This window comes from Zea mays, chromosome 9 (assembly GCF_902167145.1).
Source record: "Zea mays cultivar B73 chromosome 9, Zm-B73-REFERENCE-NAM-5.0, whole genome shotgun sequence".
Taxonomy (NCBI): domain Eukaryota; kingdom Viridiplantae; phylum Streptophyta; class Magnoliopsida; order Poales; family Poaceae; genus Zea; species Zea mays.
Window position 1 is genome coordinate 60145171 of NC_050104.1, and position 13007 is coordinate 60158177.

At 42.3% G+C, this 13007-nt stretch overlaps 1 pseudogene; it reads left to right on the plus strand.

Annotated features, from left to right (window-relative positions):
- The first annotated feature begins 7988 nt into the window (after positions 1-7988).
- Positions 7989-8825, plus strand: LOC109942239 (uncharacterized; annotated as a pseudogene).
- Positions 8826-13007: the final 4182 nt, after the last annotated feature.

Here is a 13007-nt window from a genome sequence, read left to right on the forward strand (position 1 = left end):
ACGAGATTGACTTTCGAATTTGCATTTGCTTTAAGAAACAAAACCTTTAACATGCTCCAAATCTAGGCTTTCTTGAGATCAATTAATTCGGAATTCGGTGAAACATTCACGATTAACTTGGTAAAGGGAGATAGACGCGGTCGAGAAATATTTTCACTGAGCATACAAGCTTAGGATAAATCTCCCGACATAACACGAAATAGACACCTGGGGTGTCATAGTGCTGTCCTGATTTTTGGTGGCGGGCGGACAGCAGTAGTGTCGACTATTTCTGGGGTTTTGCGGGGTCAATTAGCTATAATCGCTGTAAAATTCATTTAGAGAATTATCATATCTTTCCATAGAGTACTTATGCATCCAATTTGGTGAAATATTCTAGGAGATATCATATTTTGAACTCAGCTAGGTTGCTGTCCAAAAAAACAGAACACATGGTGTACTTTGCCGGCTATTTGGGGCTATCAAAATGTCGAAATTTAATTATCATTTGAATACAAAACTTATAGGGAATTTTGTGTAGACATTTCTGGAGTTTTTGTTTGATATCACTCCTATTATAATTTTAAAGATATGAAATTAACAAACAGCGCTGCTGCAGTTTGGTGGGTGGTAGGGAGAGGTGTTGTTCACGTCGGTTTTGGGGTTTGTGCGTAGGAGCGGTGTTAGTTATTAGCGAATGTTATGTGAATGTGTGTACTAACTTTTATGCCGCAATAGGTGGTGGACCTTCGGATCGTACTTAATACCATTTCAAATTCCTGGCGAAGGCAAGTAAATGCAGTGGTGGTTTTATACCGTTTGGTTGTATCTTGTGCCCTGTCATTGAATTTTCATAAGTATCGAATGTGTTAATCATTGAATTCTATTAAGAGGTTTGTTTGTTTGAAATTATTCATGTTCTACTGTTTTAAATATGTTGAGGATAATGATTCGAGAATGTTATAGTGGTTGATTCGTAACTTGATGAAGTTGAAGTATCTATTTGAAGCATGTTAAATGATGTGGAATTATATTGGCATGTCATGCATAGTGTATCATTCATTTTGCATTTGAAGTTATGTCGTGATCATATGGTCCGACCGTACCGGTACATTAAGCATCGTATGTTGCCCGAGGAGGGGTACGATGCAGCTTCATATCTCTAGAGGTATAAAGGCAGAAGTCATATTTGCATTTGTAGTCATATGCACTCATGAGGTATATGTGGAACGTGACATTGCTATATTACTATTGAGATTTTCATCTTTGAGATGTGGGAACTAGGTGTAAATGTACATTGTATTCTTGTTGCACCCTATTGTTAAGAAGGGAGTTGTGAAATCCGTGGATGGTAAAACACTATATTTATGTTGTCTAACCGTTGGATAATCATTCTACTTGCTGAGATGTGTCATCTCACTCTTGCATTGCTTTATGCAGGTACTTGAATCTTGTTGGGGAAAAGAGGGAAGTAGCAGCACGTTCACCTACACTTCTAAATAACTCTGCTACTGCTTAGTAATGACCTTAACTAGGAACTTCGGGTCAATGGATGTTGGTTTCTTTTAATAAGTGTGTGCAAGTGGTTTAATCTGTTCTTGTCGTTATGGTGGTCGTTCCTTTGCTAGCTGAATTAATAATGTTTTTTATGTTTATTCTTATCATGAAATATTTTTATACACTGTGGTTTCCTCGTTTATGCAACTTTCAAGGGAGATGTTGTCGAATTTTTATAGCAGTTTGTGGGAAGGGTAACTTTAGTGACACCCCGGAGTGTTTGGGGACCTTAGGGTGTTACATATGGGCCAGGGTCTGATGTGACGTCACTTGATTTTGCATTTTTTTGCTTTTTCGGTGTCTTTATTTTGAGGTCGATGGAATATGTTGTGAATGGTGACCTTGGGTGTGTGTTGAGCTTGGTCTGATTCCTTGAATGACCTCACTCTTCGGGATGTATTTGCAAAATAATGCTTTTATTCTTGTGCCCTTAGCCTCATTTGCACCGTTTGGTGTTTTCGCCAAGATTTTTTTAATCCGGTAATGCCTTTAGGTGGCTTTGCACCCTAAGGTGACTTCACTAAGATTTTGTTTCAATCTGGCGGCAACCTTAGGCGGCTCTGCACCCTTAGGTGACTTCTCCAAGATTTTCTTTCAATCTGGCGGCACCCTTAGGTGTCTTCACCAAGATTTCATTTGAATCCAGTGGCGCCCTTGGGAAGCTTTTGCACCCTTAGGTGTCTTCGTCGCACACGGGCAACAATTGATCTAGCTGATGCGATGACTGAGTTTTCTGGTCGAATGTAGGGCTTGACCCTTTTAGCCATGGGAAGAATAATAGGGGAAATTTGGCTTTTATAATTACAAGGCTCTGCCTCATTGAAAACCTCACCCCTTTGTGAGCAAAATAGTATGAGTCTAACTATGTTTGTAAACAGGAGAAAAAGGAAAACTACAAGGGAGCTTTCTAGGGTTGACGTCGTTTGCGTCGAATGTCAGCAGAACATGTGACTATTTGGTGTTGAGTACCGGTCCGTGACCGCGACGTGGTTTACACTTCAGTAGTAATCCTTCCTCTTGTTAGTGAAGTCAATGGCTCCATTGATGATGTTGATTATCTTGTGCACCGTAGGCAAAAGGTAGTCGTCTTCTTCCTTGGGTGGGGAAGGGGGTAGTTGTCTTTGGGGCAATGGCTGAGGGGGTGGTGGGAGCTATAACCTCTCTTGTTGGATAGGGAGGGGTTTGTAGTTTGTTAGTATTACTAGTAGTGGGGACCACTTCTGGGTAGTGGTCCGGGAAGTGTGGCTGGAAGGTGTAGGTTATTGCCTTCACTGGCTATTCAATTAGCGCCCTCACTGGCCTTTAGCTTCCATTCTTTCTTTGGCCTCCTTAGTAGTGTGACCGTCTTTGGTTGAGTGTCCGACATATAAGACATAATATGGCTTGCGCTCAAGCATGGCGCCACGATCGCATCCCCTGCCTCTGCCACCTCTAGCTGCCTGTTGGTTCTTGTCATAAAAATTATGGGTCCTCGAGCTGCTACCACTGGTTGACAATGTTGTGCACCTATTGCTGTTGATTTGAGAGCGAAGGCTACTAATTTCTGGGCCATGGTTTGGAGTTTGCTGTGTTCGAGGTCTCCCTTGGCATGCGCTGCACCCAATCTTACGATAGTGGAGGTCCTTGGACCTTGCATACTTTTTGAAGAGTTGGTACAACTCTTGGAGGGACGTTGGGGGTCACGGGTTTAGGGTTTAGAGCTTTAACATGTTCATGTCTTATTGCTTGATTTAGAAATTACATTTTTTTAATAAAATTGTTGATAATAACATATCTAAAAGTGAATCCTGAACCTAACGTCGATGACATCGATTGACCCTTCGTAAACTTGCCTCTAGGCCATGATGAATCAGGCCTAATTGTAGGGCTAGGCCAAACCAAAGACTTCAACGATCTCACCCACAGCGAGGACTTCTAGTGAGGGGCGGACCCAGGCCCATGGCCACCTGGGCCACGGCCCGGGGCACGGGCAAAAAAAATAGAAAATATACGCTGTTACGCAGCCCACGGCCCACGAACAAACAGTGCGACGCAGCCTCAGAACCCTAGCCACCAGCCATCAGAATTCAGTTCCGCCGAGTCGTCCGGTCACGCATGGCACGCCGACACGAGCACTCCGGTGAGTCTTGACCCCGTCCATGCGTCCTGTAAGCACCAGCAGGGTTTCGATGGTTGAGCACCGCTCCCGGTGCTCAAGGTCCTCTCTCGAAGGTATCTGTGGTTTATGAATGTCTGGGATCCGTACACGGCGACACAGCACCAGCCACCGGACACAGCCGGGATCAGGGTTCTGTTCCTCGATCAAATACCCTCTGCCTTTCTTATTTACATGTATATATGCATGTGTAGGTTACGGCTGCCACTCTGGGCCAGCAAAATGACTATTGGGCTTCGGTCTTCTCTTGCTCCTTCGAGGTCCCGGCCTGGATGGCCCATCATCTTCAGCTCCATCCTTCCCGCCATCCTTGGACGTCGATGCACTGGTTTCTCCTTGGGCAGCCGCCATCAGGTTGCTGACATTTCACCTCCGTAGACAGCCAGCTTGTCCCCAAGCTGGAGCGAACAAGAAGCGACGTTTGATGTCAACTTCCTCCTCCCATGTAGCCAGCGAAGGATGCCAGCCCGTCCACTTGATCAGCAGCTGAGTGATGACTTTGCCGGCGCGGTGTCGTAGTCTGGTATCGAGCACCGTTTCTGGTATCTGTAGATTATGAATTGAGTCAGGCAGAGAGGGGCTCACCGGGGTATGTGGACCGACCACGACTTTCAACTGCGAGACATGAAATAAGGGATGCACTGAACTTCCAGCTGGTAACTGCAGTTTATAAGCAACTGGGTTAATTTGTCGTATGATAGTGTATGGGCCGAAGAACCTGAATGACAACTTCTGGTTGACCTGTTTAGTGATAGAAGACTGACAATAAGGCTATAATTTGAGGAATACCTGATCCCCCACTGAGAACACCCTTTCAGTCCTACCTTGATCCGCTTGCTTCTTCATTCGATGCTGAGCACGTTGGAGATGCAAGCGTACCTACTATAACATGCCCTGTCGGTCTTGGAGGTATTGTTTCAGGTCTGGGACAGAGCACTGAGCCGAGGATATCAACCCCAACTGAGATGGTGGATGGCCATAGAGCACTTCAAAAGGGGTTTTGCCAAGTGATGAATGGTGGCAAGTATTGTACCAAAATTCTGCTAGGGGTAACCAGTTAGGCCACAGTCTGGGACAGGAGTGAACAAAGCACCTCAGATAAGTCTCCAGACACTGGTTTACTCTCTCTGTTTGTCTGTCGGACTGGGGATGGTATGAGCTACTGAGACACAACTGGGTTCCAGTTAGTTTGAATAGTTCCTGCCATATTTTGCTTGTGAAAATGCAGTCTCGGTCAGAAATAATGGCAGTAGGCATCCCATGTAACTGATAAACCTCAGACATGTACACCTTGGCAACTGTCAAAGCTATGAAAGGGTGAAGCATTGGTATGAAATGTTCATACTTAGACAGTTTGTCCACCACCACCAATATACACTTACCTTTGCGAGACGGTGGGAGACCTGAAATAAAGTCCATACTGACTATTTGCCATGACTGTTCAGGAATCGGTAATGGGAGTAGGAGACCGGGGTATTTGACATGTTCGGGCTTTGCCTGTTGGCATATTTGGCAGGTCCTGACAAACTATCGAACTTGCTGTTTCATTCCTGGCCATGCAAAACTCGCTTTGATTCTTCGATAGGTAACCAGAAAGCCAGAATGACCTACCACGGCGCTATCATGTAACACTGAGGTGACTTTAAGTTGCATCTCCTTGTTGGTCCCCAACCAAATTCTTCCTTTAAATCGGATGATCCCTTGGGACAAAGTGTAGTGTTCCTTACTACCACCAGTGGCCAAATGATTCAACAATTTCTTGTTATTTTCGTCACTCTCATCCCTGGGTTACCTGCAACAGCCAGCCTGGGGTGACGGATGAGATTGCCATAGTATTCAGTTGATCCTCTGCATTATCCTAATCCATGTTGGGTCTCCGAGATGCTCATCTGCTACCCGGTTATCAGTTCCTTGGCGGTATGTGATACGAAACTGCATCCCCATTAGTTTGGTGAAGGCCTTTTGTTGCCACGGTGTTGAAAGTCTTTGATCATCAAGATGAGTGAGGCTTTGCTGATCAGTCTTTATGATAAATTCTCCCTGTTGCGGGTAGGGGCACCACTGCTCGACTGTGAATAAAATTGCTAGACACTCTTTTTCATAGGTGGACAGTCCCAGGTTCTTTGGTCCCAGTGCACGACTGATGTATGCAATAGGGTGTCCATCCTGCTGCAAGACTGCACCTATTCCTCCTCCACTAGCATTGGTTTCGATGGTGAAAGTCTTGGCAAAGTTGGGCAGGGCAAGGACTGGAGCCCGAGCCAAAGCTTCCTTCAGAGCCATAAAGGATTGGTTAGCCGTGTTTTATAGATATTTTTTTTTGTGTTTGAAAAAGTGATCAGTCAAGTCATTGTTCATTACAGAGATGTTTTATAGAGATTTTTGTGTTTGAAAAATATTTCAGATACAATACAAGGAGCCAGTAACAATCAAAATGAAGAAGAGGCATAGAATATTGCAATCATTTTTCTCTCCAGCTCTGACACCCGTCGTGCCTAATGTGCAGCCAAGATCAACCCTCAATTCTCAACCAACAGTGGGAACCGGAATCAGTAACAATCAAGCCCAAGAAATTGCAACTGAGGAGGCTACTATTGAGGCAGAAATTCCAACTTCACATGAACAAGAGCGAGAAATTCCAACTTCTAAGCAGGTATTCGATATAGTTGTTGATCCTGGGCTTAGAAAACCAATTGATGAATACGATGTTAACATTAGGGATGCTGTTAGAAGAGAGTATTTGTTACAGGGTCCATGTCAACCAATTGGCCATATATATCCTAAAAAAAGATGGGAGACCGACAAAGAAGTTTTCATGATTCATGGTTCAAGAACCATAATTGGTTAGAGTATAGTGTTACCAAAGATGTTGCCTTTTGTTTTTACTGTTATCTATTCAAACAACAAAGACATGAAAATTCTGGTATTGATGCATTCACAAGCAACGGTTTTTGTAATTGGAAGAATGCAACAAAATCTTTTGTTGAGCATGTTGGGAAGGTGGATAGCTTGCATAATAAAGCTAGGAAACATTGTGAGGATTTTAGAAGTCAAAGGTAAAGTGTTGGACACGCAATGGCAAGTGGTTCTAAGAAGCATGAAGAAGAATATTTGAATCGAATCACTATAATGTTGAGGATCGTGAGATTTCTTTTGTTGCAAGCTCTTGCCTTTCGTGGTCATGATGAGTCTTCTACCTCTTGCAATAAGGGAAACTTTCTCGAATTTGTGATTGGTTTAGAAAGAGGAGTAAAGCTATTCAAAACCTTCTTGGTGATTCTCCTACTAACCATTCATTGACTTCACCAAAAATACAAAAGCAACTGTGTGAGGCTTGTGCAAAAGAGACCTCCAAAGCTATCTTATATGATATTGGGAATAAAAATTTCTCCATTATTATTGATGAGTCTCGGGATGCCTTTATAAAAGAGCAAATGGCTATTATTGTGAGGTTAGCATTTTTATGTTAAGCAACAAGTGTACATGTTTTGTGATTTAATTGGCTTCTATGTGTTGTGATATAGGTATGTGAACAACAAAGGCTATGTCATCGAAATATTTTTGGGAATTCAGCATGTTCCGGACACTTCTTCAATAGCTCTAAAGGAAGCTTTGGACTCTATGCTTCTGAGTCATGGTTTATCCATACATAAAATACGAGGGCAAGGCTATGATGGGGCATCAAACATGAGAGGTGAATTCCATGGGCTACAACGACGGGTATTGGATGAAAATCCCTATGCATTTTATATACATTGTTTTGCCCATCAATTGCAATTAGTGGTTGTTGCTGTTGCCAAATGTTGCCCTTCTGTCACAGATTTCTTTAACTACACCACATCAATTGTTAACACTGTCAATGCATCTTGTAACAGACATGATCAGTTGGCCCAAGAACATCATGACAACCTTGTGCATAGTTTGGAAATGGGTGAATTTTTTCTGGAAGAGGGAAAAACCAAGCAACTAATCTTGCAAGGCCTGGGGACACTCGGTGGGGATCACACCACAAAACATTGTGTCGTCTTCATTATATATGGAAAGCAGTCTTGGAGGTATTAGAGAATATATGTCAAGATGGTTCTAGTTCTCAAAGAACTATTGCATCTGGTTTGCTAAAACAAATGGAGACTTTTGAGTTTGTGCTTATTATGCATTTTGTTATCAAATTATTGGGTAAGACTAATGATTTATCCCAATGCTTGCAAAAGAAAGATCAAAATATTGTTCGTGCCATAGGACTGATTGGTGCCACATTGCAACAAATTGATGAAATTAGACAACATGGATGGGAAGATCTCTTTGAGGATACAAAATCATTTTGTATTCAATATAATATCATTGTGCCAAACATGTTGGATACAACCACTGCTAGAGGTCGCTCAAGAGGTCGTGGAGGTCAGTTAATAACTTACCATCATCACTTGAAACATGAAATATTTAATGTGGTGCTTGACCAACTTATTGTGGAGTTGAACAACCGTTTTGGTGAAAGATCTACCCAATTATTGAGATGCATTGCCTGCCTTGATCCAAGAATTTTTTTTGCCAATTTTGATAGAGATAAGTTAATTGAGCTTGCTAAATTGTATGATGCGGACTTCTCTACATATGATTGCATAGTTTTGAAAGACCAACTTGAGATATTCATTATTGATATGAGAGCTGATCCAGATATTCTAAGTTGCAATGACCTAGGTGATCTTGCTGTGAGAATGGTTCAGAGTGACAGACATGTTGTCTTTCCATTTGTATATCATCTCATTGAATTAGCTTTGATTTTACCAGTGGCAACAACATCTGTGGAGAGAGCTTTCTCATCTATGAATATCATTAAAACTGAGTTGCGGAATAAGACAGGAGACGAATGGCTTAACCATCGTATGATGTTATATTGAGAGGGATATATTTACAAGCATTGAGGATGCAAAGATATTAGATTATTTTCAAGGCATGAGAACCCGCAGGGTGAATCTACCTCGTACTAGTGGTATGTTCCAATTATTAATATTATTAAATTTATTCAACATTACCTTTGAAGTCATGTTCTTAATATGATTTCCTTCAAGGTTCTGGAGCAAGAAGCACTGATGTTGATGTTGACATGTTACATTTGGAAGGAGCTACATCATAAACTGTATGCCATCTTTAACATTTATGACAACGTTGTTTCGTCATACAAATTTTTTATATGCTACTATTAGAGTCTATGGTCGCTTCGGCCCGGGCCTTGGTAATTTCTGGGTCCGCCACTGCTTCTAGTTACTACTAACCACCATGCGAAGGTAGGAGCTTACTAGGGGGTTTACCAGGGGCTCCCCATGAATGAAGACCTCCACCATGGCAGCCAGGCGAAGGCCCAGACGTGTCGAGTAAGGTCAAGGACTTCGTCACCCACGATGGTTCAGGATACCCCAGTGTGGATCATCCTACACTTAGTATGAGGGGGTCCCAAGGCACGAAGGCCCAAGAGTATTCCCCACCAGGCCATCAATCCACTGTGGGTCGCCCCCAAGGCCCAACTGGTCAGTGCAATCAGTGGGTAGACATTTGGGTGCACCTTCCTGCTGGGCATCACCATGCTCTAATTGCTGGTGGCCCTGAAGGCCCCACCGGTCAGTGCAATCCGTGGGTAGACATTTGGGTGTGTCCGCCTACCGAGCATCACCATGCTCTAATTGGCCTATTGCATGGAATATTCCAAGGATATGTAGATAACCGAGGGTATGTATATATTTGTCACACCCAGATTTAAGTGCAAACTCGGGCGCATCTCAAATGTGTGCTAGGATCAAGTCTCACACATATGATGACTCATGGTACGGAAATCAATGTCACATCTTTATTATATAATAAAATTTCGTACAAAATAGTTGAGTAAATACATCATATGACGACAATGATGCTTTACAATCATAGTTGACTGGGAGACGACAACCTAGACCTCTCTGAAGTCATCGTATCATCATTCATGCTCCTCATCTTAAGATACTTGTTCTTGACCTGGTGTGATTATAGCAAGAGTGAGCTCACATACGTTCATCGCTCAGCAAGTGTGGGTATAATGTGCATGAGCTCACTTACGGTGGGGCACATGGTTAAGGTTGAGCATTGATTTTAATAGGTTGGTCAAAAATTTATTTAGCAATTACTAAGTATAATTATTAAGTATAAGTATATCCCAACCCAATTAAATAAATGATCACAATGATAATCACACAATGCAATGCAAATGACATGTTAAGTTTAATTCCATAAATTACTCATGTTGTGAACCATAAAACAAGGCACTTCATGTTGGTCACTTGATTTTAATTACTGTGAACCATAAAACAAGGCAACACAATTGTTAAACGTTAAGGACTTTAATCTTTCAAAACATTATCTCCCTTTAGGTATAATGAGTTTTTGACGAAGGTCATGAAGAACAAGTCTCCATCATTCACAAATATAAAAGCATAGTTACAGATGTAACATTATTTCACTTATTCATTTCATATCAAATGTTAAACAATATTAGAATCCATCTCCCGTTCCCGCCAAGAAAAAAAGTGTAGCACCGATAAATCCATGAGATAATATTTGTAAAATAGCTCCATTTAGTCCAATGTTGGTTATGGAACTAATTCCTATAATTATTGAAAGTCGCCTAGAGGGGGTGAATAGGCAAATCTGAAATTTACAAACTTAAGCACACACTTCAAGCCGGGGTTAGCGTTAGAATTAAATGCGAGTCCGAAAGAGAGGGTGAAAAACAAATCACAAGCAAATAAAGCGGATGACACGGTGATTTGTTTTACCGAGGTTCGGTTCTTTCAAACCTACTCCCCGTTGAGGTGGTCACAAAGACCGGGTCTCTTTCAACCATTTCCCTCTCTCAAACGATCACTTAGACCGAGTGAGCTTCTCTTCTCAATCAAACGGGACACTAAGTCCCCACAAGGACCACCACACAATTGGTGTCTCTTGCCTTGGTTACAATTGAGTTGGAATCAAGAAAGAAGGAAGAAGAAAAGCAATCCAAGCGCAAGACCTCAAATGAACACAAATGTCTCTCTCTCTAGTCACTACTTTGGTTGGAATGATTCCGGACTTGGGAGAGAATTTGATCTCTTTGTTTGTATCTTGTATTGAATGCTATAGCTCTTGTATGAGGTTTGAAGGCTGAAAACTTGGATACAATGAATGGTGGGTGGTTGGGGTTATTTATAGCCCCAACCACCAAAGGAGTCGTTGGTGGAGGCTGCTGTCGCATGGCGCACCGGACAGTCCAGTGCGCCACCGGACACTGTCCGGTGCGCCAGCCATGTCACCCGACCGTTAGGGTTCGACCGTTGGAGCTTCTGACTTCTAGGCCACCGGACTGTCCGGTGGTGCACCAAACAGTCACTGTTCACTGTTCGGTGTGCCTTCTGGCGCCTGTCCTGACTTCTGCGCGCGCAGGCGGCAACTGTAGCGCATTTATTGTTCTTGCAGACGACCGTTGGCGCTGTGTAGCCGTTACTCCGCTGGCGCACCGGACAGTCCGGTGCTACACTGGACAGTCTGGTGAATTATAGCGGAGCGGCTCCCAGAATTCCCGAAGGTGGCAAGTTCAGACTGGAATTCCCTGGTGCACCGGACACTGTCCGGTGGTGCATCGGACACTGTCCGGTGGCACACCGGACAGTCCGGTGCGCCAAACCAGGGCACACTTCGGTTGTCTTTTGCTCTTTTTATTTGAACCCTTTCTTGGTCTTTTTATTGGTTTGTTGTGAACCTTTGACACCTGTAAAACTTATAATCTAGAGCAAACTAGTTAGTCCAATTATTTGTGTTGGGCAATTCAACCACCAAAATCAATTAGGAAAAGGTGTAAGCCTATTTCCCTTTCAATCTCCCCCTTTTTGGTGATTGATGCCAACACAAACCAAAGCAAATATAATAAGTGTAGAATTGAACTAGTTTTCATAAGGTAAGTGCAAAGGTTGCTTGGAATGAAACCAATAATTATTTTTACTAGATATGCATGGATGGCTTTCTTCTAATTTAAAATTTTGGACCACGCTTGCAACACTTATTTTGTTTTGCAATGTTTTGGAAATTCTTTTTTAAAAATCTTTTGCAAATAGTCAAAGGTATATGAATAGGATTTTGAGAAGCATTTTCAAGATTTGAAATTTTCTCCCCCTGTTTCAAATGCTTTTCCTTTGACTAAACAAAACTCCCCCTTAATGAAATCCTCCTCTTAGTGTTCAAGAGGGTTTTAGATATTAATTTTGAAGAGGGTATACCAATTTGAAATTATATCAAAGATAAGATACCGATTGAAAAATTCTTCTCTTAACCAAATTTGAAAGCTATATTTTTAAAATTGGTGGTGGTGCGGTCCTTTTGCTTTGGGCTAATACTTTCTCCCCCTTTGGCATGAATCGCCAAAAACAGATACTTGTGAGTGAAATATAAGCCCCTTTACTTTCTCTCCCTTTGGTAAATAATATGTGAGTGAAGATTATACCAATTTGGAGAGCGTTGCGGAGCGACGGCGAAGGATGAATAATTCGATGGAGTGGAGTGGAAGCCTTTGTCTTCGCCGAAGACTCCAATTCCCTTTCAATCTATGACTTGGCATGAAATGCACTTGAAACCACATTAGTCATAGCACATGAAAGAGATATGATCAAAGGTATATAAATGAGCTATGTGTGCAAAACATCAATCAAAATTCCTAGAATCAAGAATATTTAGCTCATGCCTAAGTTTGGTAAAAGTTTGCTCATCTAATGGCTTGGTAAAGATATCGGCTAATTGTTCTTTGGTGTTAATATATGCAATCTCGATATCCCCCTTTTATTGGTGATCCCTTAAAAAATGATACCGAATGGCTATGTGTTTAGTGTGGCTATGCTCAACGGGATTATCCGCCATGCGAATTGCACTCTCATTATCACATAGAAGAGGAACATTGGTTAATTTGTAACCATAGTCCCTGAGGGTTTGCCTCATTCAAAGCAATTGCACGCAACAATGGCCTGCGGCAATATACTCGCCTTCGACGGTAGAAAGAGCCACAAAATTTTGCTTCTTTGAACCCCAAGACACTAGAGATCTTCCCAAGAACTGGCAAGTCCCTGATGTGCTCTTTCTATTAATTTTACACCCTGCCCAATCAGCATCGGAATATCCAATTAAATCAAAAGTGGATCCCCTAGGGTACCAAAGGCCAAACTTAGGAGTATAAACTAAATATCTCAAGATTCGTTTCATGGCCCTAAGGTGACCTTCCTTAGGATCGGCTTGGAATCTTGCACACATGCATACGGAAAGCATAATATCT